The sequence below is a fragment of the Leucopleurus acutus genome (assembly GCF_964270905.1).
Source record: "Leucopleurus acutus genome assembly, chromosome: 8".
NCBI classification, from domain to species: domain Eukaryota; kingdom Metazoa; phylum Chordata; class Mammalia; order Artiodactyla; family Delphinidae; genus Leucopleurus; species Leucopleurus acutus.
The window spans coordinates 106,957,500-106,984,557 of record NC_139151.1 but is presented as its reverse complement, the minus strand read 5'-3'; the positions used below and the strand labels follow the sequence as shown (position 1 = coordinate 106,984,557).

At 52.3% G+C, this 27,058-nt stretch overlaps 1 protein-coding gene across 3 annotated transcripts in view; it reads left to right on the top strand.

Annotated features, from left to right (window-relative positions):
• Nucleotides 1-5,337: 5,337 nt before the first annotated feature.
• SHANK2 (SH3 and multiple ankyrin repeat domains 2) overlaps nt 5,338-27,058 on the top strand; it is a gene marked incomplete at its 5' end in the record, with an annotated part of 546,538 nt that continues 524,817 nt past the window's right edge. Inside the window, one exon of one of the 3 annotated variants that reach the window (XM_082845188.1) lies at nt 5,338-5,424. Of the gene's footprint in view, nt 5,425-6,270; nt 6,434-20,877; nt 21,082-27,058 lie in introns of those variants that run through there. The other 2 variants (XM_082845187.1, XM_082845190.1) reach the window with 2 other exon arrangements.

Below are 27,058 nucleotides of genomic sequence, written 5' to 3'. Positions count from 1 at the left end.
GGAATGTCATTTTTTCCTATTTCCAACTGTGTATTGTTCGTAAATAGAAAAGCTACTGGTTTCCTACAGTCCCCTTACTAAACTCTTTCGTGAGCTTTCAGTTTATTTCCTTAGATTTTTTCATCTAGACAATCATAGCACCTCCCTAAACGGTACGTTTGCCTCCCTTTTCAAATATATACGTTTCTTATTTCATTTCCTTATTCCATTGCATTGGCTAGCACTTCTAGAGAAATATTAAGTGCTGGTAATGTTAGCAGGCCCCATATCGTTTTCTTTTTTCCTTTTGGCTGTGCCAGGCAGCTTGCAGAATCTTAGTTCCCCGACCAGGGATTGAATCTGGGACACCGCAATGAAGGCGCCACGCCCTAACCACTGGACCGCCAGGGAACTCCCAAGCAGGCTCCCGTATCTTGTTCCTGAATCGAATGAGAGTGATTTCGTGTTTCCTAGGGAACATCACGCTGGCTTTGGTTTGATATTTAAAACTGAACAATATCAAAATAGTCTCAAACAATACCTTTTTGTTTACGAAGAAGTTTTGTTTGATCAAACATTTCTCCTGATAGATTTGCTAATCGTGACACGTTCTAGCTTTATGGGAATAAACGTCACTGAGTCGTGGTGTGTTGTTTTATCAAAGCCCGGCTGTGTTCTGCCTGGAGATAATTTAAAAGGTTTTTGCTTCATTTGTCTGCTTGCCAAGCAAAGCCCAAGAGCCTCTGAGCTGGTTACAAGGGGACTTTCTGGTATGTTTCACTTTCCCGGAGCGGCGTCCAGCGGCTCTTTGCTGTTTGGCGTCAGCAGACCACGCCCCCCGCCCCCTCCTTAGCGGGACTTCCCCTGGCCTCAGGTCACGTCACCTCCAGGGCGATCTCGGCTGTCCCTTTGGGCTTCATCTTCATGGACATGACACCGGATCACAGAGGGTGTTTACTTAATCTGGGGTTTCCCTGGAAAGCTTTGCCTGCGACAAGGACTCGGATGGGGGATGCTGTATTTGAGAGTTGGTACATGGAATCAGGAGTGAGGGCGTGGGGAAAGGGAGACACAGAGGAGGAAACCCCCCAATATAAGCATGGGGGCCACCAATGGTACCTCCTAGAGGCCTCAGAACTTCCCCCAGCAGGACTGTTCACTTGCTTGGGGGGAGCAGAGCATCTTCACCTCCAGTCTCCCAGGATGCTTCCGGGATGGCTGAGAGCTGCCCCTGGGGCCATAATTCCCGCAGTCTTCAGGCTACGTTGGCACCGTCAGGGGGCTGGCAGATTTCCTAGAGCAGAAAGCAGAAAGACGCTGGCCTGGGGGCTGCCTGATGGGGAAAGCCTCGGCCCCTCTGCCGGCCTGTCCTCCTGTCCGCTGCTTCCCCATCTGCCAGTCCAGCAGGGAGAGCTTCTGACCAGCCCCACCTACCATCACAGATTCCAGGAGAAGCCAGCTCTCCCTCGGTTCCCTCAGTGCTCCCTGTGTGAGCAGCCCCGACTCTCTGTTCAGATATCAGTCCCAGGGGGCTTTTCAAAACAAGTCTATGGAAAATAACTATGTGGAAAATTAAAGGCGAGTAATAAAACTCCTTGTTAAGATACAGAGGGCTACACGGGAGGCACGCTGGCAGAGGAGTTGAGGGATTTGCGAGATCTGGGAATATTTATAGTATCAGGTTAAGGAACTGAGCTAGAAATTGTCATGAAATGACAAATAAATGAGCGTATGGGCCAATATTTGATGTGCGGGAACATGAGGGAAGTGGATCTCTTGCTACAGTGGGAAACATGTAGAAAAAATTGCAGAAGCGTGGGGGAGGCTGGCAGGGATGGGGGGATGGGGCACACTTGCTGGCTGGAGCACCAACCTTTTCCTGCCTTTACCAGGCTTCCCCTGTGCACGCCTGATTTTACCTGGCTCTAACCGCATGTCCTTGGGTGAGTCCCATATATCCTTGCTGCCCAGTTTCCCACGTGTAAACTGAAGGGTTGGGCTAGGTCCTTCCCTTCTGGGTAGCCTAAGAACCCTTCTCTGAAGAAGGATGCTGGCCTCCAGCATCCCAGACCCCGGACCTTCTCCTCGGGAGGGACGGACCAAGCCTACCGCTGAATGCAATGAACATCTGGGTTAATCAAAGCCACAAAATATTTATAATGTTTTTCCCAGGACAGAGGAGCTGGTTACGTTCGCATCTCTTCACGGCACGATGCCGCAGTTTCTAGTCCTCTGTAAAGCAGTTACTCTTTCTGGGAAGTCCTGGCATGCCCCGTGCTCAGGGGGGCAACCCAGAAATACTGTGACTGGTGGTCGAATGCTTCAGGTTTCACAAGGAAAAAGAAAAGCTCAGAGACGGAGAGCGTTACATCTTTCTGCTAGCTCATTCACGCATCATCAGACATGTTGGGGGGTGGGGTGCGTCCAGGTAAAGGCAGCTTACAGAAGCAAAAACAGGCAGTTCTGACACCGAGAAGCAAAAAGGATGATTTCCCTTTTCCTAAACTGAGACGGAGTTACGGTGCTCAGTGACATGACTGCTCCGGGTCCACCAGGAAGATCGCTTCAAACGAGCCGTGCACAGGGATGCCCGAAAGGGCAAAACACTGGCAGGCACGGGCAGTCAGGGGCTGAGGGTGCCCCCTACCCTGAAACACGTTCTCAGGGCATCAACGAGTGAGTAAAGGCACCGCTGCAGTGTTTCTGGATCCCCAGCCTTTTCACAAGAGGTTTTTGAAGACTGGAAGGACGTTGCCCAATCCGTACAAGGCTGAACTGGATACCGAAATGGACACAGAGAAACTGGGACGAAAGCAGGATACTGTACTTAAAATGCCAAAAGATGCGCCTCACACAGAGCCCTGTTGTTGAGCAACAAACAGATCAGAGGCACTGGAGCGGGTGGCCGAGGGGCGTCCAGTTGGGTGGACAGGCTGGCAGAGGCCTGGGCCCCCAGGGAAGTATTTCTTGAACACAGCAGAAGGGCTTTGGCATTGGAGCCCCGCGTGAGCACAGCAGCAATGTGTCCCTGGCTGCATTCTGGACAGCTGCTTCCTCTGCTCTCTGCAGGATGGTTCTAGAAATCCGAGCAAGAGAGTTTGGGGGGTGGGAATCTGGTTGGAGGGGGTGATATCTTAGGGACTAGAGTTTGGAGTTGAAGGGCAAACAAGCCACTTTATTCTATTTTTTTAATTTTTATTTTATATTGGAGTATAGTTGATTAACAAAGTTGTGTTAGTTTCAGGTGTACAGCAAAGTGATTCAGTTCTATATATACGTGTATCTATTCTTTTTCAAAATCTTTTCCCATTTAGATATTACAGAATATTTAGCAGAGTTCCCTGTGTTATGCAGTAGGTCCTTGTTGGTTATCTATTTTAAATATAGTAGTGGCAAACACGCCACTTCAGATAACTTTTTTCTTTTTTTGGGGTGGGGGGTTCGCCACGCGGCTTCTGGGACCTTAGTTCTCCCACCAGGGTTTGAACCTGGGCCCTTGGCAGTGACAGCGTGCAATCCTAACCACTGGACCGCCAGGGAATTCCCTGGATAACACGTTTTATTTGGGGTCATGGGGGGACTTGTGGAAGAAAGCACTCCCCCAGCCCCCTCACTCCCTATAAGCCACTTCCCAGAAGAGCCGCCACTGACAAACCCAAAGAACATCAGAACATTCTCCTGGCCACCCCTCCCCCTCCCCTCCCCTCCCCTCCCCCCTCCCCCTCCCCCCCAGCAGGATCCCCTGCTTCCAGGCCAAAGAAGTTATGCCTGCAAGATCCTGCCTGGGCTTCATTCTTCCTGTTTGAAGGATTATTATTATTTGATTGATTGCCTCCTTTATTCATTCAATAAATATTTTATTAACTCTCATGCTTAAGGGAGCAGAGGAGAGAAAGGAGCTTGCATCTTGGCAGCCGCCCTAAAGGAGTTACGGCATTTTACCCCATGTGTGTCCTGAAATACTAGGCCCCAAACACAACATTTTTTTCTTTTCTTTTCTTTTTTTAAAAATCTAAGTGCTTTTAAAGACTTCTTTGAAATGTGTGACAATTATGCAAGCAGGAAAAAAAAAAAAGTACCTAGAGCCAATATTTAACTTTGCCTTTGGTATGTTGATGTCACCGGCCCATGCAAATCTCTCAGGCATGTCCTATAAAACTGACTTAAAAAAATAAATATATTTATTCTTCACGGGGAGACATGGATTGAGGTTTTGCATAGTTGAAGGCTTGCTGTCCTGGAAGTACGTTGTTCTACATCACAGCCTGGACGCTGGTGTTTGCCAGCCCCTCCGAGCCGCCTTCAGGCTTGCACATCTTGGCGGCAGCAGGTGCTCCCCCTTTGCAGAACACTGGAAATCCCAGGACTCAGAAACTTCCCTAGCTTACTCAGAGACAGGTGGAGTGACCAGTGAATTACCAGGGTCTTGAGAAAAGTTGTGAGCCGATTGCTCGTACCTCAGGTTGGGAAGAGTAAAGCCACCGTCCCAGCTCGGTGCTGGGGGCCTGAGGCTCAGGACACCCCGCCCCGCTTTGGGTTTTGGCAAACCTAGCGATCCCGGAGGCCTGGATAACAATAGGATTCCCGGGTGTCTCCGGAGGCTGCCTTTTCGACTTCAGGATTCATCTGAGCGGTTGGTTTTAATTCCTCCACCCGCTAAAGCTTTTCCCGGCTGGGAGGGCCGCTGGCCGAGACACGCGTCTGCACGCCCTGGACGAAGCGCCCATCCAGGTGCAAGGTGGCCCGGGCGGCTGATGGCGGCGGAATACCCAGGCACAAAGTTTTCATCTGCTCTGCAAACCTTCAGATGGGCAATCAGCCTCTGTATTTCCGAATCCTGTGAACATAAAACACTCTGGGGCGGGAGCCGGCTGCGCAGAAGGAACCGGGCTTTGCAAAATTCAGGGACTTTCAGGCCCGCTGGGTTTCACCGGTTGTGTGGCCGGCGAGCCACGCAGCCCGGGGCGGGGCGGCGGGCGGGGCCGCCCCGGGCTGCTGCAACAGATGCCGCACGCCGCGCGCGGGTCGCCACGGCAGGCGGGAGCCGGCCGGGGCCGGGTGGGGAGGGGTTGACCGGCCTCCGTGGGGTGCGGGGAGATCCGGGGCGGGGGGCGCGCCTGAGTCCCCGGCCGCGCGCGCCCTTTGGCCGAAAGGGGACCCCTCCCCCAGCCTTGCCGGTCCCAACCGCCCGCTCCCGGCCGAGGGGAGGGACGGCCCAGCTGCCCCTGCCGGGAGCCCCCGGCCCGGCTGCAAAGCGGGGCGGGGCCGCGGCGTCCCCACCCCCTACCCGGACACCTGAGCGGCGGCGGCGGCGGCTCCCGCGCTCCGGCCGGGCTGGGCGCGGCGTCGCTCGGGTCCCCGCGGCCGAGCCAGGTGCGCGCGGACGCCAGCCCTTCCCTGGCGGCTCTGACCGGCCCGGACTCTCTGAGCTGCGCCCCGAGCCAGGTGAGGCGGCGGCGGGGGGCTTGGTGAGCTTCGCGAGCGGGGCGGGGTGGCGGAGGCACCCCGTGCGGCCGGGAAGGACGGGAGGTGGCTCTCGGGCGCCCGATCGTCCTCACCGGCTGCGTTTTGGGTGCGTCTGGATTCCAGGAGTCAGTGGGTCCGCGCAGTCTCGGGCCCATAGAGACTGAGGATGTGAGGTTGGGGCAAGGGTTCTTCGCGTCCTGGTGGGGTCGCTTCTCTGTAGAGACCCCCCCCACCCCCCCGTCTTCCTTCTGGACTAGGGGTCGGTTTAAAATGCTTTGGAAGCGGCCTGGGGGCAGAGCGCAGGAGCACCGCCTTTGTCCCCCGCGCGCATGAACCCTCTCACCTCCAGCGCCTTCCCTTGGGGTAACGCAGGTGGACCTACCTCCGCCCCCTGCCTGGGATCTCCTTGCCCTAGGTCGCCGCCCGCTGGCCCGGGTACCTGGGCCCGCATGCCCGGCGGTAAAACTGGCTCAGGGCCACCAGGGGGCGCGCGGGGGCGGAGACAGGCGCCGCGGTCGCCAGGTCCCCGGAGACCCTGCGTCGGCTCCCCCGGCTCCGCACCGGCGCCCAGAACTCCCATCCAGGTGCGCGCGGCTGGAGCAGCGGGCTCGGCGAGGCCGGGGCCGGTGCACCTGGCGCAGGCCCGGGGGTCGCGAGTGGATCCCCGGGTCCCCGGGGCCGAGCAGAGCCCCCGCCAGGTGCCCGGCCTCTGCCCGCCGCGCGCTCCAGCCGGGGTTGGGGGCCCGGCTGGTGCCGATGAGCGGCCCCCCCGCGCCTGGCCGCCGCCGCCGCCCGTGAATTATGCAGGAGGCTGGCACCGGCGGGCTCGAGTTGCTAAAGTTTCCCTGGCAACTTTCGCCCGGGCATCGATCCGCCCGCGCAGCCCGCGGCCCCGGCGCCTCCGCTGGGTGTCCGGGCGCCGGGGGCGCCTGGAGACACCAACCGCGCACTCGCCGCCGGAGCTGGGACCGCTGGATTGTGCGCGCAGGTGCGATCCCAGCGGAGGGCCTCGCTGCCCGGGTTCGGAGGGTGCGGGAATAGGGGTGGACCTTGCTGCCGGGGCCGTTTGACCTCGCCGCCGGTGTTCGGAGGGTGCGGGCCAGCGGCGTGCCTCCCGCGGGTTTGCGCGCAGACACTGCACGGGATGGGAGGGCGGGCGCGCGGGCGCGGTCAGTGTTTCCGTGGGGCTGGGGGCGTCCGAAGGGGGCGAGGCCTCTGCTGGTGACAGTGGGCTTTCAGGCGGAGCTTTTAAATCGACCCCGGGCGGCCGGATCTGAGAAGGCGCTCGGGCTCCCAGGTGGGAACTCAGGCCGCGGTACCTGCGGGCCCCGTGGCCGGCAGCTGTGGCCACGGTCCCGGGAGTCCTTAGAGGCCTTCCGAAAATAAAGTGGTTTCCGCGTGGAAGTTCGAGGTCGTAAATTGGATAGTTTCGTGACCTCTTTTTGTTTGAAACTCAAGTTCGAACGTTAATGAGGTCAATCCGCTAATTAAATTAAGCTCCAAGAATCAGAGAGATAATTTCGGAAGTCCTCCGTTGAGGGCGCCTTGATCTCTACCTGGGACTTGTCCCTCGGCTTTGCTGATCCGGCCGCAGGGAGAGCACGTGGGCGCTGGGTTCAGCCTCCATCCAAGTGCCGCGCTGTCCGAGTTAAATAATTAGTGACCACCGGTTCCGCGCCTGGGGGTTTCGGGACGACCAGAAGAGACCCCGGAGACGGCTGCCTTTGGAGACCCGAGTTTTCAAACCACTTGTCCGCGATAACAAGGCTGCGTTTTGATAAAGGGGTTGAACATCTGTCGGCCTGGAGCTTTGTGCCCACTGGCGGTTCGGCAGTGATTAAGCGGGGGAAAGGTGGATGTGGCTGCCCTAAGGGGGGGTTAATAAATGGTAGCGTAGATTTTTGCCCAGAAAGTCACGGTGTCCTTAAGGAGGCCAGAGGGAGACCCTTGTCTTAATAGGAATTACGCTGCTTTACAAGTGTCTGGATGTAAGACTCCTGGAGTGCAGTGTTATCAAGGAAGCGGGTTCCATTATTATGTTGAGGAATTTCTGCTTTTCCAAGAAGAAAGAATTGGGTGGAAAGCTGGTGCTTCTTTGGGCCCCAGTGGAAGCGGCTGGAATTCTTCAAGAATCAAAAGGACCCCTTTACGCATAAAGTGATTTTGCCTGTAAAGGTGGTTCCCAGCGGGCACTGTTGAGTGCACCTGTCTGCTTTGAACAAATTAGATCCCTTTGGGTGGTGGGCTTGGGGAGGCAATCTTTTTGCCTCCTGACTCCGAGGACAATTTGCTTTAGAAAGCCCTATTCACATTCAGGTGAATTTCCCAGAGGTTTTCCTTCCTTCATTTTTTTTTTTTTTTTTCTTGAAGTGCTTGGGGTTGTGAGGAAGGCCCCCAAGCTGGCACCTAAGGGTCACCAATTTGGTCCAAGCCTCGCGGAGGGTGGGGGCCCTATTTAGGAGAAGCCTGGATCATCGAGGGTTCGGCAGGGGGTCCGATGTGAGCAATGCCACCAGGAGGAAGATGGTGTTGTTCCAAGATAGCATTGCATTTTATATTTCATCCGTGCTGGGGAAAAGGATGGAAGAAAAAGCTTGACATACGAAAAACGTGCCGGGAGTTAACCAATGTGCAGGGAAACACTAGTTGAACTGATTTTTCTAGAAAAATAATTCTTTATCCTACTCGCTTTCTTTCTAAATACGTCCTGGAGTCCTAAATGATAGAGTTCTGGTGCCCTTGTCACCTCGGGTGAGTACAGGGGGCTCTTCCAAAGTGGGGCTCAGTTTGGGGGTTCCTAAGGGAATGGTGGGGATGAATTCAGTGTGGACCCCAGCCCCTGACCGCTGAACACGTTTCCCCAGGATTCCAGCTCCTGCTTTGTCCACTTAAGGCACGGCTTGGTGGCAGGCTGTTGGATCTGGAGTCCATAGTTACTCCTGGGCTGGGTGGGGTGGGGCGGAGGGGAGCGCGGGGTGGAAACACCAAGAGAAAAGTACATTTACAGCCTCTCCTGGAGGCTTGCATTGCCCTGAGCCCTAGGGAGGGAACATTTAGGGTCTTCCGTCATCCGTGTGACCCCTGGGGCAAAGTTATTGAATCCTCTGCTTTGACTGCGGGGGTAGTTTGTGGATGGGTGGGGAGGAAAGCACCCCAAACAAAGACCTGGTCTTTTTCATCTTGGGAGCCCCCAGCCCTCACGTGGGACTGACTGGGTGAAGGGCTCGGAGCAGGGCCGGGTGACCCTTGTGACCTGGCCACTGCACGTGACCCACCCACCTGAATGAGGGGCCTGCCGTTCATTCCGAGGTGATCTAGGTTATATCGGAATTTCTCTGCACACTGTAAAGTTGAGTCAACAAATAATCGCCTGACGGCCAAAGCTGGCCACAGGAGACCACCACGGGAGGTTCCAGGCCAGCGGGGAGAAGAGGGGGATTGGACCATCAGTGCACGGTGGGACAGGAGCTGTGATGGAGGTGACCGTTGGGTGCTGTAGGGCACAGAGAGCATCCCCAACCCAGTCTGGGAAAGGAAGGGGGTGGGGGATCTAAAAACACCTGGATGAGGCCTGGGGTATCTGCACTGCCCTGGGACCTGGCGGGAATGGTCTGCTTCTTGTTCTGTCAGCTGTCAGGTTCTCACCTTCTGCCTGGCCCGGCGCTGCACTCTTGCCATAGATGACCTCATCCAAGTCTCTCAAAACTCCGGAAGGAGAGAGGTGCGATTGGGTATTATTCCCAGTTTACAGATCAGGGGCCTGAAGCTCGAAGCAGTGGAGCCACTCGCCCCAGGCCACACACCTAGTGCGCGGTGAGCTGGGATCGCACCCAGGTAGCTTGGGAGAGCCCAGCCCTTAAGCCTGCACACCGCACACGTCACCCGGTGGGAGAATTCATGTGGTTAGAAGATGATTTTTCTTGTTACTGTGGTGTGAGAAAAACTGTAGCCAGAAAGTGAAAACCAGAGTTTCTGATCACACTTCTTGAGGTGATAGGCCTTTTTTTTTTCTTTGAAAGCTGGTTCAAGAAATGCTTGGAAGGGGCTAAAAATGCTAATGTCAGTGGCTCCAGTGGTTGTTCTGAGATGGGTCTTTGGGGGACAAGAATGCCTCTAGCACAGGCCTTCCCACCACTCAAGGGGTTTGCAGTTTTAACGGAAGGGAAAGGGGAGCCCACGCCCAATGCTGGGGCAGATCCCAGAGGCTGCCCAGGGCTCAGGGTCGTGAGCTGTGTCGGTCTTGATGGTTATGCCCCGGGGATGGGCCAGCTGAGGCGTGTGTCACTTCCGGGGGTTGGGGGGAAGGGGGGTAGGCAGCAGAAGCCTTCAGGGCTGCTGGGAGCTAGTGGGCAGCTGCAGGGCCCCCGGTGATTGGCTGCAGGAAGCCAGTGCAGGAAGGGGTGGGACAGGGTTTGAAAATTGTCCTTGGGAGGTTTTCAGAGTCCTCTCCTTGACTCTCAGGATGGAAGGAAGCCACAGGCTCCAGATGTCAAAGCTGCAGATTTCTTTTTCTTCCTTCCTTCCTTCCTTCCTTCCTCCCTTCCTCCCTTCCTTCCTCCCTTCCTCCCTCCCTCTTCTTCCTTCCTTTTCTCTCTTTCTTGTTCTCCCTCCCTTCCTCCCTCTCTCTCTCCCCCTCCCTCCCTCCCTTCCTATCTTCCTTTCTTGTTTTTTTTTTGTTTGTTTTTTGCGGTACGCGGGCCTCTCACTGCTGTGGCCTCTCCCGCCGCGGAGCACAGGCTCCGGACGCGCAGGCTCAGCGGCCATGGCTCACGGGCCCAGCCGCTCCGTGGCATGTGGGATCCTCCCGGACTGGGGCACGAACCCGCGTCCCCTGCATCGGCAGGCGGCCTCTCAACCACTGCGCCACCAGGGAAGCCCCCTTTCTTGTTTTTTTCTTATGTATACAGTCACCTTTATTATAATTCATGAATCCATTAGAAACTGACATGGATCTTTCTGTTAAGACATCTAGATTCTCATGGGCATCTGACTTCCACTCATTAGAAAATCCAGGTTTACTTGAGAATGGGGAAGAAAAGCCGATATCGTAGCGTCATTATGACAAGTCCTCACCTCATAGGAAACCTGAAAGGGTCTCTGGGCACCCCCAGGTCACAACACTGTGCTGTCTTCACAGACCTGCCCACACTCAAGTGTCTTCTGGAATTCCTTCTAAATGTCAATGGGCACCTGGACAACAACAACGTTTTATTGTTCTGCTGGTTTCTAGGGTGCAGGTCCAGGGTTAAATAATGTGCCCAAACTTAGCATTTTCAAACTGTCCAGGCTTATCTTCCAAAAAGTAGCGTATTACTCCCTTTACCAACTCTCCCTGCCAAAGAGAGACCCAAAGCATTAAGTGTTAACTGCAAAGAAGTTAGGTGGGGCTCCGTTTCTCTCCGCAAACCTAGTTATCTGCAATCCCAAACAAACGCTAGCACCACACACGCCAGACAGTAGTCCTTCCTGAAAAGGCCAGAGCTGCAGATTTCATACGATGGGCCTCTCGGGTGAGGGGCTTCCGGCCCACCCCACAGAAATTCTGTTTGAGGCCCAAGAAGCAGGCCGGGAGCTCCCCAGAGGGTGCCACTGTCAGGGGTTCTAGGAACGCACTTTGAGGAAGATGGTTGGCCGGAGTCCTGAGCTGCTGCTTCAGTTAAAAAGGCCTGATGTGGGAGGTGCACCTGGAGGCCTCCCTCAGGTGGATAATCACTGGCTCTACCTCGCTAGGACGGCTTTCTTCCAAACAAATTTCTTTTTGCCTCTTGACTCCCTTAACATTGTTTTAAAAAAACTGTATGTCCTCTCACACGTTTCCTGCAACATTTTTGTATGGAAAGTGCAGATACCCAGCAAAGCTGAGAGAACTGCACCCTGAATTACTTTATACCCACCCCAGATCCTTCTATGAACCATTTCCCTAGACTCCCCAGGCATTTTCAGGTCAGCCTTTAAAGTTGTGCTTCCTAGGTTTAAATATTTGCCGAGGATGTAGAACGTGGTCTGTGAGGTAAATATTGACATTTGAAAAGTAACTGTTCCCTGACTTTAACCGTATCCACTGTGGCCCAAAGTGTGGCTTGACACCCACCTTTGCTTGACAGATACCTGGAGGGCCTTTAGGGGATGCTGTTTGCTCCTTTCCTTTCTTGGATTTATAGCCCCACTTCCCCGAGGAGTTTTATCCTGATATAATAGACTTTTATGCTTGTGGGTCTTTTATTAATCGATCGAGCATATTTCTCTGCAAGGAAAATAATACGTACATTGATTTTTAAAATTTTCTGTAACCTCAAGTCACTAAGTATTTTTTAAAAAGTCACTTCTGGCTTGAGAAAGCCCTGTGATCAAACACTATATATACATTAGAGAGTTTTAGAAATGGAAAAAGGAAAATGTTCCTGGAACTGCCTCTCTCAGCGATCAGGCGGTGGGTGTTTTCGGTATTTAAATTAAAGCTTTAGGTGAAGTTCCCCCTTTGTTTGGTATCCGGGAGTCCCCTCCCCACAAGATTCAGAGGCGGCTGGAAGGCCTTTCGAAGGTGAAAGATGGGAGGGGCTGCTGGGAAGAGGGAGACCCCAGGCCTCTCTGTGACTGAGCTATTTCAGAAAAGACTGATTCCCTTTAGACTGGACCCCTTGGAAAGGGTCCATGCACCCCAGTTTGGAGCCCCCTGCAGGGGAGGAGAGGGAAATGGGCAAGAATTCAGCCCCGGCCTCAGGGTTCCGGCAGGTGATGCCCCCCCTGGGGACAGGGGTAACACCTAGGTGACAGAGTGACACAGGATGCCACCTGTGTGCTCCACATGGGCCAGGCCCTGTGGATGGGGGTGTCCTGCCCCAGACTGTCAACACTCAGGGTTCCTCCCAGGGCTGCACAGAAGAAATGAGAAACAGGGCCCATCCTCCTGGCCAGGAGCCTGGACCGCCAGGACCCTTTCCCAGGGGCTCTGATGGGCCCATGGTGTGGCTTGAGCCTGAGGAAGGGCAGGACGGAGCAGTGGGGTCTGTGTCCTGCCAGATTGGGTCCCAGGAGGCTTGGGGCACAAGGAGAGGGTCACACATCCTGAGCAGAGCTGAAGGCCGGCCTGGAGGAGGGAAATGAGCCTTTGAACCTTCCTGAAAATTCAGCCTGGGCTCCCTGCCCCAGGGCCGATGAAGGCTGGGTTGGGGGTGGAGGAGGCAGCTTATTGCACCCCAGAAAGCACATGGCACAGAAGCTCCTGTCTGGGAGTTTTCCTGACCACCCCCCATCAACCAGGGTGGGGTGTGGCAAACGATAGGGATTTGCCTGTAGACCTCATCAGCAGGCAGGCAGGTCCCCGGGAAAGGACCAGGTCCTGTTTCTCTGTATCCCAGGGTTCCGGAGGGGTACCGGTTCGGAGTAGCCCTGTCCTTGGAGCTGGATAGCATCAGTGGTTCCACACTTCCCCTCCCACATGTGTATTCAGCTTCCGGAAGTCACAAAACCAGTCAGGCCACTGGCCTGTTCCTTCTTGGCCTCACCCTGAGGGTTCAGACCGGGCCAGCCCAGTAGCTGCACTCAGGCCTGGCCGCTCCCTGCCACCCACATCCGGGATGTCGGTTCGTGGCAGGTGGCACGTGAATTTACATCCACCAAGATTACCTCTGGGATGTTTACAAAGCTGGTGCACTGGGACGGGAGGGTGGGGAAAAAATCAGCTGCGGTTAGATGCTTATTTTGTTAAAACTTGGAGCTCAGATGAAGGTGGGGGTGGAATTCCTGAAGACGGTTGTGGCGAGCCTGGCGTGTGAGGGTAATGATTCTCCAGACCTGGGGTGGTGAACGGCACACCCTTGGTTCCCAAGAGTTTCAAGGCTTCTTGGCTTTCCTGCAGCGAAATGGTCCAGAAATATGTGGGATGAGGTCGCCTGGTGTTGGTGTGTTTTGATTCTTTGGGGTCCCTTCTGGGGATGTCCCAGGCTGGTGAGTGACAGCGTGGGTGTCTGTGCTGAGTCGGTAGGATTCTGCTCTGCCTCTTGATCTGTTTCTCTTTCTGATGAGGTTCTTTGGGTCGTGGGGGAGGGACATCCACTCAGACCAGGGTCAGGGGTGTATTGGGGGACCCAGGACTGTCACTGTCACTGTGGGGCTAAACGGGCTCCCAGAGTTGTCTTTCCGTCCGTCTCTCTCCCTCGGTGGACCATCTCGATGACTTTACATCGTGAAAATCAGGGTAACAGCGAGTGTGTGAGCTGTGCAAGGCTCCACGTGCAGACGCACTCCATTCCCACCCCACAGACCCGAGAAATGGGCACTTGTATCCTCATGCTCGTTCTCCGGGGAGGAAACCAAGGCAGAGGGAGCTGACCTGACTGCCAGGACCCTACACCAGGCAGCGGTCCACTCCAAGGTGCAGAATTAGGGACCGTCCTGCCCCATCCTCTGTGTCATCTCAGGGGTGATGCCCAAGCTGACCTTTCTGCTCCTTTCAGGACAAGTGGGCCAGGGTAGCACAGGGCTTCTCAAACTTTTGGTCTAAGGACCCCACTCCCCTCTTTGAAGAGTTTCTTTTTTTTTTTTGCTGTACGCGGGCCTCTCACCGCTGTGGCCTCTCCCGTTGTGGAGCACAGCCTCCGGACGCGCAGGCTCAGCGGCCATGGCTCACGGGCCCAGCCGCTCCGCGGCATGTGGGATCTTCCCGGACCGGGGCACGAACCCGTGTCCCCTGCATTGGCAGGCGGACTCTCAACACTGCGCCACCAGGGAAGCCCCATCTTTGAAGAGCTTTTAAGGACCCCAGAGAGCTTTTTGTTTATGTGCGTTGTATCTCCTGATATTTATCCTGTTAGAAATTTAAAAAGAGAATTTAAACCTATGTGGTTAGTAATGCATTTAAAAATGACAATACTAAACCTACATGTGTTATTGTAAATAAAATATTTTTATGAAAAACAGCTATTTTTCAAAACAAGAAAAAATGAAGAGAGTGTTTTACATCTTTGCAAAATCTCTTTACTGTCTGGTTTAACAGAAGATGGCTGGATTTTTGTATCTGCTTCTGCATTTAGTCTGTTGCAACATCACATGTTGTGTAGCTTCTGGAAAACCCTGAAGTACACTTGGGAGAGGGTGAGAGTGAAATAACAACTAACGTCTTAGTGTTATTATGAAAATGGTCTGACTTCATAGACCCCCTCAGAGGGCTTTGGGGAACCCCCCCCCCCAGGGTTCCCTGGATCATACACTGAGAACCACCTGAAGAAGCATGGGACTGGCAACACGGACAGGGTGTGGGTCTGAAAGCTGGCTCTGCCCTGTAGTCGGGTGGATGTTTCTAACACGTGTCCCTTTTCTTGTCATTCAGGATGCATCTGTGAAGTTTAGTTGGGGACCCCAGAAGGTCATCAGGTGGTCCCCACCCCATGGGACAGGCCCGCTGGTGGCAGAGGCTAGGGTGGTGGGATGTGGGCTCAGCCAGGCGGGAGCTGGTTTGATCCACAGCTGGTACTTTGCTCTTCAGGGTGTAACTTGTGTGCGTGATGTCACCAGGAGCTAAATTGTGTGGCAGTGACAGGTGGGGAGCCGTGGCAACATTGTCAGGCAAGAAGGCTGTTTTCTGCTACCAGGGTCCACATGCAGAGGGACCGGTGGACAGAGGTGGGGTGGGGGGACCAGGGCAGCCAGCGGGAGGGAGGAGAGAACTTTCCATGCTTCTTCCTTTCCAATCTGGATGCTTCTGTCTCGTGCCTAGTTGCCCTGGCTAGAACTGTCAGTACAGTGTTGAATAGAAATGGTGAGAGAGCGCGTCCGCGTCTGGTTCCTGACCTCGGGGGAGGGGAAGCATCCAGCCGTTCACCGTTAGTTGTGACGTTAGCGGTGGGTTTCTTGTGGCTGCCCTTTATGAGGTTCAAGAAGTTCTCATGTCTTCTTTGTTGAGTGTTTATATCTCGAAGGGCTGCTGGATTTTGTCAGGTGCTTTTTCTGCATCTCTTGAGATGATCAGCTGCTTTTGGTCCTTTATTCTATTAATACGGTGTCTTACATTAATTGATTTTTTGATGGGAAGCCGATTTTGTATTCTTGGGAGGAATCCCACTTAGTCATAGTTTATTATCCTTTTTATGTGCTGCTGGGTTCAGTTTTCTAGTATTTGCTGAGCTTTTCGTGTGTATGTGCATACGAGCTATGGGTCTGTAGTTTTCTTGGGATGGTATCATGGTAATAGCAGCCTCAAAAAATTGTTGGGAAGTGTTCTCTTCTATTTTTTGGAAAAGTGGGTGATGAATTGATATTAATTCTTTTTTAAATTGAAGTATAGTTGATTTACAATGTTGTGTTAATTTCTGCCATACAGCAAAGTGACTCAGTTATCCATATACATACATTCTTTTAAAATATTCTTTTCCATTATGGTTTATCAGAGGATATTGAATATAGTTCCTTGTTCTATACAGTAGGACCTTGTTGCTTATCCATTCTGTATATAATAGTTTACATCTGCTAACCCCAAACTCCCAATCCATCCCTCTCCCACCCAGCCTCCCCCTTGGCAACCACAAGTCTGTTCTCTATGTCTGTGAGTCTGTTTCTGTTTCGTAGATAAGTTCATTTGTGTCATATTTAGGATTCCACATATAGGTGATATCATGTGGTATTTGTCTGACTTACTTCACTTAGGATGGTAATCTCTAGGTCCATGCCAGACGCAAATGGCATTATGTCATTCTTTTTCATGGCTGAGTAGTACTCCATTGTATATATGTACCACAACTTCTTTATCCATTCGTCCGTCGATGGACATGTAGGTTGCTCATCCGTATCTTGGCTATTGTGAATAGTGCTGCTATGAACATAGGGGAGCGTGTATCTTTCTGAGATACTAATTCTTCTTTAAATGTTTGGTAGAATTCACCAGTGAGGCCCCCTGGGCCTGAGCCTGTCTTTCTGTGCAGTTTTGAATTTGTTAACTCGCTCCCTGCTTGGTCTGGGTATGTCCAGATCTTCTGTTGCTTCTTGAATCACGGTGGTTTGCGTCTCACTGAAATCCGTTTCCTCTAACCGTCTAATTTATTGTCACGCAGTTGTTCATAGCATTTCCTCATCCTCTCTTTTGTTCCTGTGAGGCTGCTAAGTGTCTCCCCTTCATTTCTGAGTTTGGTGATTTGAGTATTTCCCGCTTTTCTTTCCTGATCATTCTAGTGAAAAGTTTGTCAATTTTACTGACCTTTTCAGAGAACCAACTTATGGTCTCACTGATTTTTCTCCATTTTTCTATGTTCTTTTTTCATTAATTTTCACCCTCACTTTTATTATTTCCTTCCTTCTGCTGGCTTAGCGTTAGTTCTAGCCAGAAGAGACAAATAATGAGAAGAGAGATAACAGAGGCACCTCTGTGGTCCGGGAGGGAAGGAGAGCTTGGTTAGGGGGCTGGGGGGGAGGGGTGGTCAGGGTGGGCCTCCCTGAGAAGCTGGCACCTGAGCAAAGACTTGAAGGAGGGGAGGGAAGTAGTAAACAAGAAGTGAAGAATTTGATGGAAATTGATGTGAAAACACTTATTTGCACTTAACATTTTTTAAGTTGTGTTAAGGTATATGTAACACGCAATTTACCATCTTAACCACTTTAACTGTACAGCTTAGTGGCATTACACATTCACATTGTTATGCAACCCTCACCTCCATCCATCTCTAGAACTTTCCGTCTTCCCAAACTGACGCTCTGTCCCCATCCCATTCGGCACTCACTCCCCCTCCCCGTCCCCCAGCCCCGGGCCCCACCATCCTACTGTCTCTCTCTATGAATTTGATGACTGTAGGTCCTCGTATAAATGAAATCACACATTATTTATCCTTTCGTGTCTGGCTTATTTCACGGAGCATCACGTCCTCAAGTTTCATCCATGTTGTAGCCTGTCTGTGAATTTCCTCCCTTTTTAAGGCTCAGTAATCTTCCGTTGTGCGGATGGACCACATTTTGTGTATCTTTTCATCCGTCCGCGGACACTCGGTTGCCTCCACCTTTTGGCTGTTGTGAATGATGCTGCCATGAATGTGGGTATTCAAGCCCCTCCTTTCAGAAAGCACGTTTTGAAGCGGTGACCAGCCCGAGGCCCATCTGGTCTTGGGACTGCAGAGCTGAACGTCTCGCCTCACCCAGGCTGCTTTCCCATAGAAAGAGGCCCATCTTTCTTCTTGAATCTCTCCACAAAGCGGGAATGACTCCGTCTGTTGGAGAAATTGTGGAGCACGATTCCTCCCATATCCTGTGTTCCCATCTCCCAAGGAGGAAAGGCCTGGGAACTGGGTCTCACCTTTGTGGGTTCATCCAGGTCTCGGGCAGGACCAAGGAAGGTGTCGGGGCAGAGAGAGAAGCAGGGAGGGGATGCCCTTCTGCAAGATGTCACTCATTCACTACCTGGTGCCTTTTGGTGCCTCAGGGTTTCTCTGTACCGAGTCATCCCTACCCTGTTGTCATGAGACGTTCTCCTGTATTCTCCTCTAATAAATTTAATGGCTTGCTTTGTATTCGTTTATTATTTTTATGCCATCAGGAGCTGGCCCTTGTGTCAGGCCGGGATGGGATTTGTCTGTTTCAGCACAGGGGGACCTGCCCCCGCCCCTGCTGGCTTTGCCTCTCCCCCTCTGTCACGGATCCAGCTCCCAAGCTCATGTGGGGATTGGTTTTCTATCGATCTGGCTCTAAGTCCACCATGTGTGTTTACAATCCCTTTCAAAGGAGCTTTGAGACTTGGCGGTATGATCTCCTTTAGACCGCAAACAGCCACGTTGCAAATTATTCCATTCTGTGGTTGAGAAAAGGAGCCAGTTCAGAAGGGTGGGTCAGCTCAGGGCTCCCCGCCAGCACATGACAGGGCGGGTCAGGCTCAGACATGCCGGACCCAGGGAGGGGCTCAGCCAGACCAGGGTGACGCCAAAGCGCTGAGCCGGTGTCTTATCTTCAGCGACTGGACAGACGCTTCCTTGACAAGGGACCCAGGCTACCACCGAGCCCTTCTGTCCATTCAGTGTGGTGGCACTAGCCACACGTGGCTGTCGAGCCCTTGAAACGTGGCTAGTGCCACAAGTTGAAGGGACGCTGTTCTGTATGTATTGGGTTCCATAAAATATAAGTATTCATTTCAACTGGGTTTTTCTTTTCTTGTTTGAAACGTGGCTACTAGGAAATTGAAAATTGCATTTGGTGGCTTGAATTCTATTGCTGCCAGCACGGGTTTGTAGCAGCCCTTACTGGGGGCTGGGATCAGCTTCCTTATTTCTTGTCCCCTGTCCCCCGCCACCCAGTCCCTCCTGCTCCTACCTTGTCGCCCCACTGTCTTGTTCTCAGACGGAGCCCCCTTCCTGCAGACGTGCTTCCTGGGTTTAGCAGCCAAGAATCTTCACTGGAGGAAGAGGGAGAGAGGTGAGAACCTCTGTCATCCCAGCCTTCTACCCCAGGGTGGAGCTCAGGCCCACCTCTCAGAGAGACTGGGGTGGGAGGGGACCCCAGAGCTAATTTAGGATTGATCAGGGTTCTAGAATGTTTGTGCTGGGGGGCCCAGGTCCAGCTTTTGGGAGAACACTGGGCCTCAGGAAGGAGAAGGGACCTGGCCAGGTCCCAGTAGGTTTCCTGCCAGACCCCAGGTCCCCAGGGCCGGGCAGCTTCCCCCAAACCCCGAGGCCACTGTGGGTTGGTGTAGACTCTCTACCCAGACCAGGCCCAGTGAAATAGCTTCTGGGGTCTATTCTCCAAAAAAGCTGGATTCTTACTGGAAGTGTCTGGGAATAACATTATTATTATTTAACATTCACTGCTGCCCCTAGACATATGGGCAGTTTTCTGGTCCCCGCTGGGGTGTCCACGTGGTCCTAAGGCTTTCGGGTTGTGCAGTCACCTGTGACACCCGGCAGATTCCCCAGCAGAATGTAACACGTGCTTGGCTGTGGGGTCAGTGGCCTGTGGTGGGGTTGCTGCTTTCCCAGAAGACAGGAAATACCTCCGAGGTAACAGACCATCCCGTCAGCTCCACGATGCTCCGTGTTGTGAGGCAGAAATGATTTCTTTACCGGGCTTACCTGGTGACATCATAATAAATAAACGGTTAAATATTTTCTATTAACAATGTCATCACATAAACTAAAATAAGATAAAAGAAGAAAAATAAAATAATAGCTGCCTGTATCCTTGTGGGTAGCTTGATTCATTGTTATGAGTATTTGCATTTTATCGCCAGACTTTGTCAGAATACGTTTCATTGCCTACCGGTGCCAGGCACGTTCATGCCTGCGGTCTCGTGGCATCTTCACAATCCATCCCTGGGGGGAAGTATTTTTATGTCCATTTTACAGAAGGGGAAACTGAGGCCCAGAGAGGTGCATTGACTGGGGTTTTGAGCCCAGCAGGTGCCTTTGTGCTTTGACCAGGCCAGTCTCAGAGCTGGAGGGATGTGAGGATTTTGTCCAGGTTCTCTCCCCGTGTGTCTGTCCATCCTGGTGCCCAGTGGCCTTGACTGACCACTTACTAGGAAATCTGCCCCTGTAACTCAGTTTGGAAAGCCCCCTCCCCCGACCTCTGGGAGCGGGGAGGAGGATGTAGGCGGGGTCAGCTTCTCAAATGTGCTTCTGAACCTGGGCGGTGCCTTTGTCCTGGTGGGGATGAGCGTGTGCAGTGTTCCGGAGCATCCTTCTTCAAGGCCGTAGTCGGGGGTGTTTGGCCTGGAGGATTTTGGCCGGATGGGGAGTATAGCGCTGGCCAGGACGGGGCAGGGCTGCAGCTGTTTTCCGTCTCTGCTCTTGCCCCAGGATCTTTGCAGCTTTGGGGAGTGTTTGCACGACCCTTGGTCCATGCTTGTGTGTCCTCCAAGTAGGTGGTGCCTGAGCTCTGCCACGTGACTGCTGTGTGTCTTTGGGTGAGCCAGCCGACCTCTCTGGGCCTCAGTTTTCTCATCCTGAAAATGGGGTAATAACACCTCTCCAGTGGCTTTGAGCATTAAATGAGATCATCTGCATAAAATCCAGACTGTTGTTACCGACCAGGGTTCTCGGCCTCCTTAATCAAAAGGAATTCATCCGAGGCCAGACAAGAAATTCAGGCAAGGCTTCACTGGGCCCCCTGCTTGCTGGCTCGCGCGGGGATGGGAGGCAAGCTGGTTCTTTGTATGGGGGGCGGGTAGGGGTGTGTCCAGGGGTCGAGCTGGAGGGGTGGCTTAGGGGGTTTGCCCACCTCTTTGTGGTGGTGCTGTGTGCAGGGGGCATGCGCAGTGCCCTGCTTTTGCTCCCGGCTCTTCAGAAGCGGCAGTTGGGCTTTTTGGTCTGTTTGTATCTTGTCCAGAATATGCCCCAATTGCACACGCATGCAGTTATTTTGAGTCCCTTATAGCTTCTTTGTATTTTGTAGCTGGAGGAGACGTTTGTCCAGGTGCCAGCACGGCAGCACTGCAGCCAAGGGTCCCAGGTCCCCGCCTGTCTCACTCTGATGGGCCTTGGTGTACCGTGAGCTGCCCTCATCATCAGTATTGGCAACACCTGTATGTACCTGCTCTGTTCAGATTGGACCCGCGTCATGTGCAGGTTGGAGTCTGCCAGCTCGCTCCCCCTGTCCTGTTGGGACAGCCTGTTCGGGCCCCGCTGTGGATTCCCGCCCCGTCTGGTCTCTGCAGAGCCTCTGGCCTCAGCTGTAAGTGCACCCGGTTTATGTAGGGGCTCCGGATGACGGGGGTGGGGGGACCCGGCAGTCCTCCAGGGCACCTGTTGCCCCTGCAGGGGTCATCGGTAGCCTTGGGGGCCCACCTGAGCTCCTCCGCTCCCTGGTGTGTCCGGAAAGTTCCCACGGAGGGTTTCTCAGCGAGGGGCACTGCCCCGCAGGAGCCCCAGATGGCTGGGCTGCGCGGCGGAAGGTGCTGTTTCGAGTGGACCTTCTTGGCTCTCAGATGACGCTCCTGACACGGATGTGCTCTTGTTCATTTGAAATTTTATCCTGCCATCTTTTACTGAAGAGGGAGGAGAGGACCTGGGAGGTCGGGGTGGAATATTTATTAAGTTAGTCATCCAGTTAAGAGCCCCTTCTGAAAAGCCTGCAAGATGACGGGGCCTTTGGTGTCGGACAAACCAGAGTTCAGTTCCGCTCTGCGGATGCTGCCTGTGTGGCCCACCTGTGTGGCCTCGGGCATTGCCTGATCCTCCGCTGTGTGGGATGGTAACGCCCACCTAGTCAGTAACAATTAGAGGAGCTTGTGTCAGCTGACAACCTGCAGAACAAAACACTCCAAAACTTTGGGGAAAACGACCACTGTTTATTTCAGGGCCAGAGAGTAAATATTTCATGCTTTAGGCTGTACAGTCTCTCTACAAAGCAAGAGCAGTCAGGTGAATGGGCATGGCTGTGCCCCAATAAAACGTTATTTAGAGAAACAAGCCGTGGGCTGACTTTGGCCCACAGGCCAATCACTTGCTGACCCCTGGCTTATTTACCTCGCAATTTGGAAAGTGGACCATTTGAGGTAGGACTCCGGTGATTCCTGAGTTCACCTGTGGTCAGCTGGTGGGCAGGCCTCACTCACTCTCCCGGGTGGGCTGGTCGTTGGCAGGGGTCGGGGGGTAACCGCATCACCCATCTCTCACCCTGCCACGGGCCAGCCTGGCTTGGTCCCTGGGTAGTAGTTGCAGGGCTCCCGAGAGCGGCGAGAACGCGTCCCTTTGCTCTGGCCCGTTTGGTTGAAGCGAGCATCATGGCCAAGTCTAGGGTCATTGGGAGAGGACGTCCCCAGGCAGAAGGTCCAGGGAGGCACGCACCCCGTCTGGGTTTGGTGCAGCCCCGTCTGCAGCTAGGCTCCCCCAGCTGCTGGTCATCATCAGCCATCATCACGGGCACCAGTGGAGGGGCCCGCTGGGGTTTCACGCTTTTAGGGGTCACGGGCTCTGTGGTTCAGCTGGCGGGCGTAATTAATATTTTAACTCTGTTTCTGAATAATTTTACACGAGCGCTGTTACGAAGCTCACTCCCACCTGCACTTCTGCCCTCTCTGGTGATGGAGCCGGGGCAGAGGAGAGTTAAGAGTGTTCCGTGGAGGTCAAGGGCCACGGGGACTTCCCACCGGGTCCTGCTTTTGTGAGGAGCGATTTCCCGGAGGCAGCAAGAGGCAGGATGGGGCAGCCGGGCCCTGGCTCTGGTCCTGGCTGGGCCGCTCAGCTGCTGCGGGGCCTGGGCCTCGCTTTTCTCATCGGGAGAATGGGTGGATCAGACGACTTCAGCAGTGGTGTGGGCAGCACGGTGGGGAGGTGGTGTGCGCGTTCCCGCCACTCCCCGGGGGCTGCGGAAGGTTGCTGTGGCAAAAGCCGGGGGTCAGAGAGTCTCCCCTTTTCTCCTCATTCCTGACAGTGTCGGCATTTTACCTCATTTTCGGGGTTTCCCCCCCTCGCCCTGTAACGTGGATTCTGAGCCCTCGTGAGCGGTCGCGGATGAGGCTCTTTTTTATGATTGAGGTGAAATACACAGAACGTAAAGTCAACCATTGAAAACCGTACAGTTCAGTGGCATTTAGTACACACAGTGCTAGTTTTCATCACCCCGAAGGGAAACACACAGACAGTCCCTTCCAGCCCCTGGCAGCCACCCGTCTGCTTTCTGTCTTTACGGAGTTGCCTGCCCTGGACATTTCATGGAAGTGGATCGCACGACATGAGGTCCTTTGCGCTTGGCTTCGTTCACTGAGCAGAACGTTTTTAAGGTTCGTCCACGTTGTAGCCTGTGTCAATGCTTCATTCCTTTTAGTGGGTGAATAATACTCCCTTGTACGGATAGAGCGCATTTTGTCTGTCCTTTCTTCTGTTGATGGACCTTGGGTTGTTTCCACTTTTTTTTTATTACGTTGGATCTTAGTTTCCCGACCAGGGATCAAACCCGTGTCCCCTGCGTTGGGAGCGTGGAATCTTACCGCTGGACCCCCAGGGACGTGCCTGGCTCCACTTTTTGACTGCTCTGAATGGTGCTGCTCGGAACATTCCTGTACCAGTTTGGCAGAATCAGCTTCCTCGCTAAGGGGAGGACCTGCAGTGTGGGGCCATTCCCGCTGCCTTTCTGGATGAGAGCGAGGTGGTGACGTTTCCTCTGTTTTGGGGTGCCCGTGGCGGGGAGCCACCTGTGCGTGGTCAGTTAATCCTCAGGACTCCAGGTGGCGTCTTCTTGCATTCCCATTTCACAGAATTAGCTGGCACGCGGTCGGGGGTGGTGGCAGAGCGGGGCTGGAACCAGGCAGATGGACTCTGGGAGCCCCGGTCTTCCAGAGAAGGGCCCGCGGGGCTGGGGCAGCCGGGTCTGTGCAGGGCACAGGCTAGCGCCTCCTGACTCCCAGCCCAGGACACCGGCGCTACTCTGTGCCTGGGGCGTACCCTGGGGGTTACAGAGCTGTTTCAGAACGCTTCACAGTTCCGATTTCCATCTCCTTAGGAATGATGGGCTGGGCACTGCTAAAAATAGCTGCAGAACGCTGACGGCTAACATTTTAAAATGGTTCAATAATTTAGTGATTCTCCATGGGCGCCAGGGAGGATCGCTCTGAAGTGGGTGCTTTTAAAGTTTCCTAGAACCCAGTCACTGCTTGCTTTTTTCAACAATTTGAGGTATATTTCACATACTATGCGATGCACACACTTAAAGTGTATACGGCGGTGTATTTTTAGTGTATTCATGGATTGTACAGCCATCACCACAGTCAATTTAGGGACATTCTGGTTCCCCCCAAAACAAACCCCGTACCCATTAGCAGTGCCCCCCCACCCCCCTCCTCTTCCCGGACCCCGGCAGCCCCTCGTCCGCTTGCTGTCTCTGTGGATGTGCCTATCCGGAGCAGTTTATGTAAATGGAACCATACAATGTGTGAGGTCCTTTTGTGTCTGCCTTCTTTCACTTATAGCATCGTGCTTTCAGGGTTCATCCACGTGGTAGCGTGTGTCAGTGCATCGTGTCTTTTTGTGGCCGAATAAGATTCCGTTGCAGGGATGGGCTGCATTTTATTTATCTAGTCATCAGTTGGTGGACATTTAGGCTACTTCCACTGTTTGGCTATTAGGAAGAGGGCTGCTATGAAGATGAGGATACAGGTTTTTGTGTGGACATGTGTTTTTATCTGTTTTAGCTCTACGCCTCGGAGTAGAATCATGCGTCTTGGGTCACATGGCAACTCTCTGTAACCTCTTTTCATTAGTTTCATTTTCCACAAGGTACTTTTTAAAATAAAAGGAAACTATTTTTAAAATAATTGCAATTCTAAGAAATAATACAGAGCTGTCCCCTGTACCCTCTACCCAGTTTGCCCCGTGACTAGTATCTTGCAGAACTAAATGTACAACATCTCAACACAGGGACATTGACAGTGACACGGTCAAGATACAAGTGTTTCCATGAGCACCCGGATCCCTCATGCTGCCCTTTTATAGCCCCACAGACTCCCTCCTACTTCACTTGCTTTTCAACCCCTGGCAACCACTCATCTGTCTTCCATCTCTATAATTTTGTTATTTCAGTAATTATACAGAAGTGGAATCACACAGTAAGTGACTTTCTGGTGTTGGCTTCTCTCTCTGTCATCGAAACTCTGTAGAGATTGTTGCGTATCCGTGGTCCCTGCTTTCTTGTGCAGAGTAGGATTCCATGGTGTGCATGCGTCAGTTTGTCTAACCCGTCACCCTTGGAGGGGCACCTGGGTTGTTTGCAGTTTGGGGTTGTTACGAATAAAGCTGCTATAAACATTAGTTTTCAGGTTTTTGTGTGAACATGAGCCTTCATTTCTCTGGGATAAATGCCCACGGGTGCAGTTTCTGGGTCGTATGGTAGTTGCATGTTTAGATTTTTAAGAAACAGCTACACGGTTTTCCTACATGGCTGTCCCATTTTGTATTCCCGCCAGTAATGTGAGAGTTTGCCCATTTTCTCACAGAATTTTACTGTTTTCTACTTTAGCCACTTTGGTGTGGGGATATGTCCCTGAGGTTTTAATTTGCATTGCTTTAGTGGCTAATGATGTTTTTTTTTAAGATACACTGAAGAAGCATTTAATTAAAAGATTTATAATTTCTTGATGTTTCATTGCACTTTAAAAGGCATTGTGGCTAATGATGTTTTGAACATCTTTTCATGTGCTCTTTTGTCATCTAGCTATCCTCCTTTGTAAAATGTCTGCATGTCTTTTGTCCCTGTTTTAATTGGATGGTTTGGTTTTTATCCTGTTAAGTTTTGAGAGGTTTTTATACTCTGAACACTAGTCCTCTGTTAGACGTGTGGTTTGCAAACATTTTCTCCCAGTCTGTGATTTGTATTTTTATCTTCTTCTTCACAGAACAAAAGGTTTTAATTTTGATGAGATCCAATTTATTGATTTTTTTTTTCTGTGTGTGGATTGTGATTTTGGCATCCTTTTGGCATTCCTAACCCTAGATCCTGAAGATTTTCTCCTGTGAGAAGTTTTTTTCCAAAGTTTTATAGTTTTACATTTAAGTCCATGATCCGTTTTGAGTTGATTTTTTAAAAATTGAACTATGGTTGATTTATAATGTTCTGTTAGTTTCAGGTATACAGCAAAGTGATTTAGTTATACATATATAGATATTTATCTATTCTTTTTCAGATCCTTTTCCCTTGTAGGTTATTACAAAACACTGAATACAGTTCTCTGCATTATACAGTATGCCTTCGTTGTTTATCTATTTTGTATATAGTAGTGTATCTGTTAATCCTAAACTCCTACTTTATCTCTTCCCCCACCCCTTCCCTCTTTGGTAACCATAGTTTGTTTTCTATGTCTGTGAGTCTGTTTCTGTTTTGTAGATATGTTCATTTGTGTCATATTTTAGATTCCATATGTAAGCGATATCATATGATATTTGTCTTTGACTTACTTCACTTAGTAAGATAATCTCTAGGTCCATTCATGTTGCTGCAAATGGCATCATTTCATTCTTTTTTATGGCTGAGTAATATTCCATTGTATATATGTACCGTATCTTTATCCATTCGTCTGTTGATGGACATGTCCTGGCTATTGTGAATAGTGCTGCAGTGAACATTGGGGTGCATGTGTCTTTTCGAATTAGAGTTTTGTTGGATATATGCCGAGGAGAGGGATTGCTGGGTCATTGTGTAAGGCTCATGTTCATGGCCGTTATTTTGTCTATCAATGTCCAGTTGCTCCAACGCCCTTTGTTGAAGGGGGCCATCCTTCCTCCATTGAGTTGCTTTTATGCCTTTGTCAAAAATCAATTGGGGGACGTCCCTGGTGCTGCAGGGGTTAAGAGCCCACCTGTCAACGCAGGGGACACGGGTTCGATCCCTGGTCCGGGAAGATCCCACATGCCGCGGAGCAACTAAGCCCGTACGCCGCAACTACTGAGCCTGCACTCTAGAGCCCGTGAGTCAGAACTGCTGAGCCTGAGAGCCACAACTACTGAAGCCCGTGCACCTAGAGCCCGTGCTCTGCAACAAGAGAAGCCCGTGCACCGCAAAGAAGAGTAGCCCCCGCTTGCTGCAACTAGAGAAAGCACGCGGGCAGCAACGAAGACCCAAGGCTGCCAAAAATAAATAAATACAAATATAAATAAACTTATAAAGAAAACTCAGCTGGGTGTATTTGTGTGGGTCTGTTTCTGGGCTCTCTGTTGAG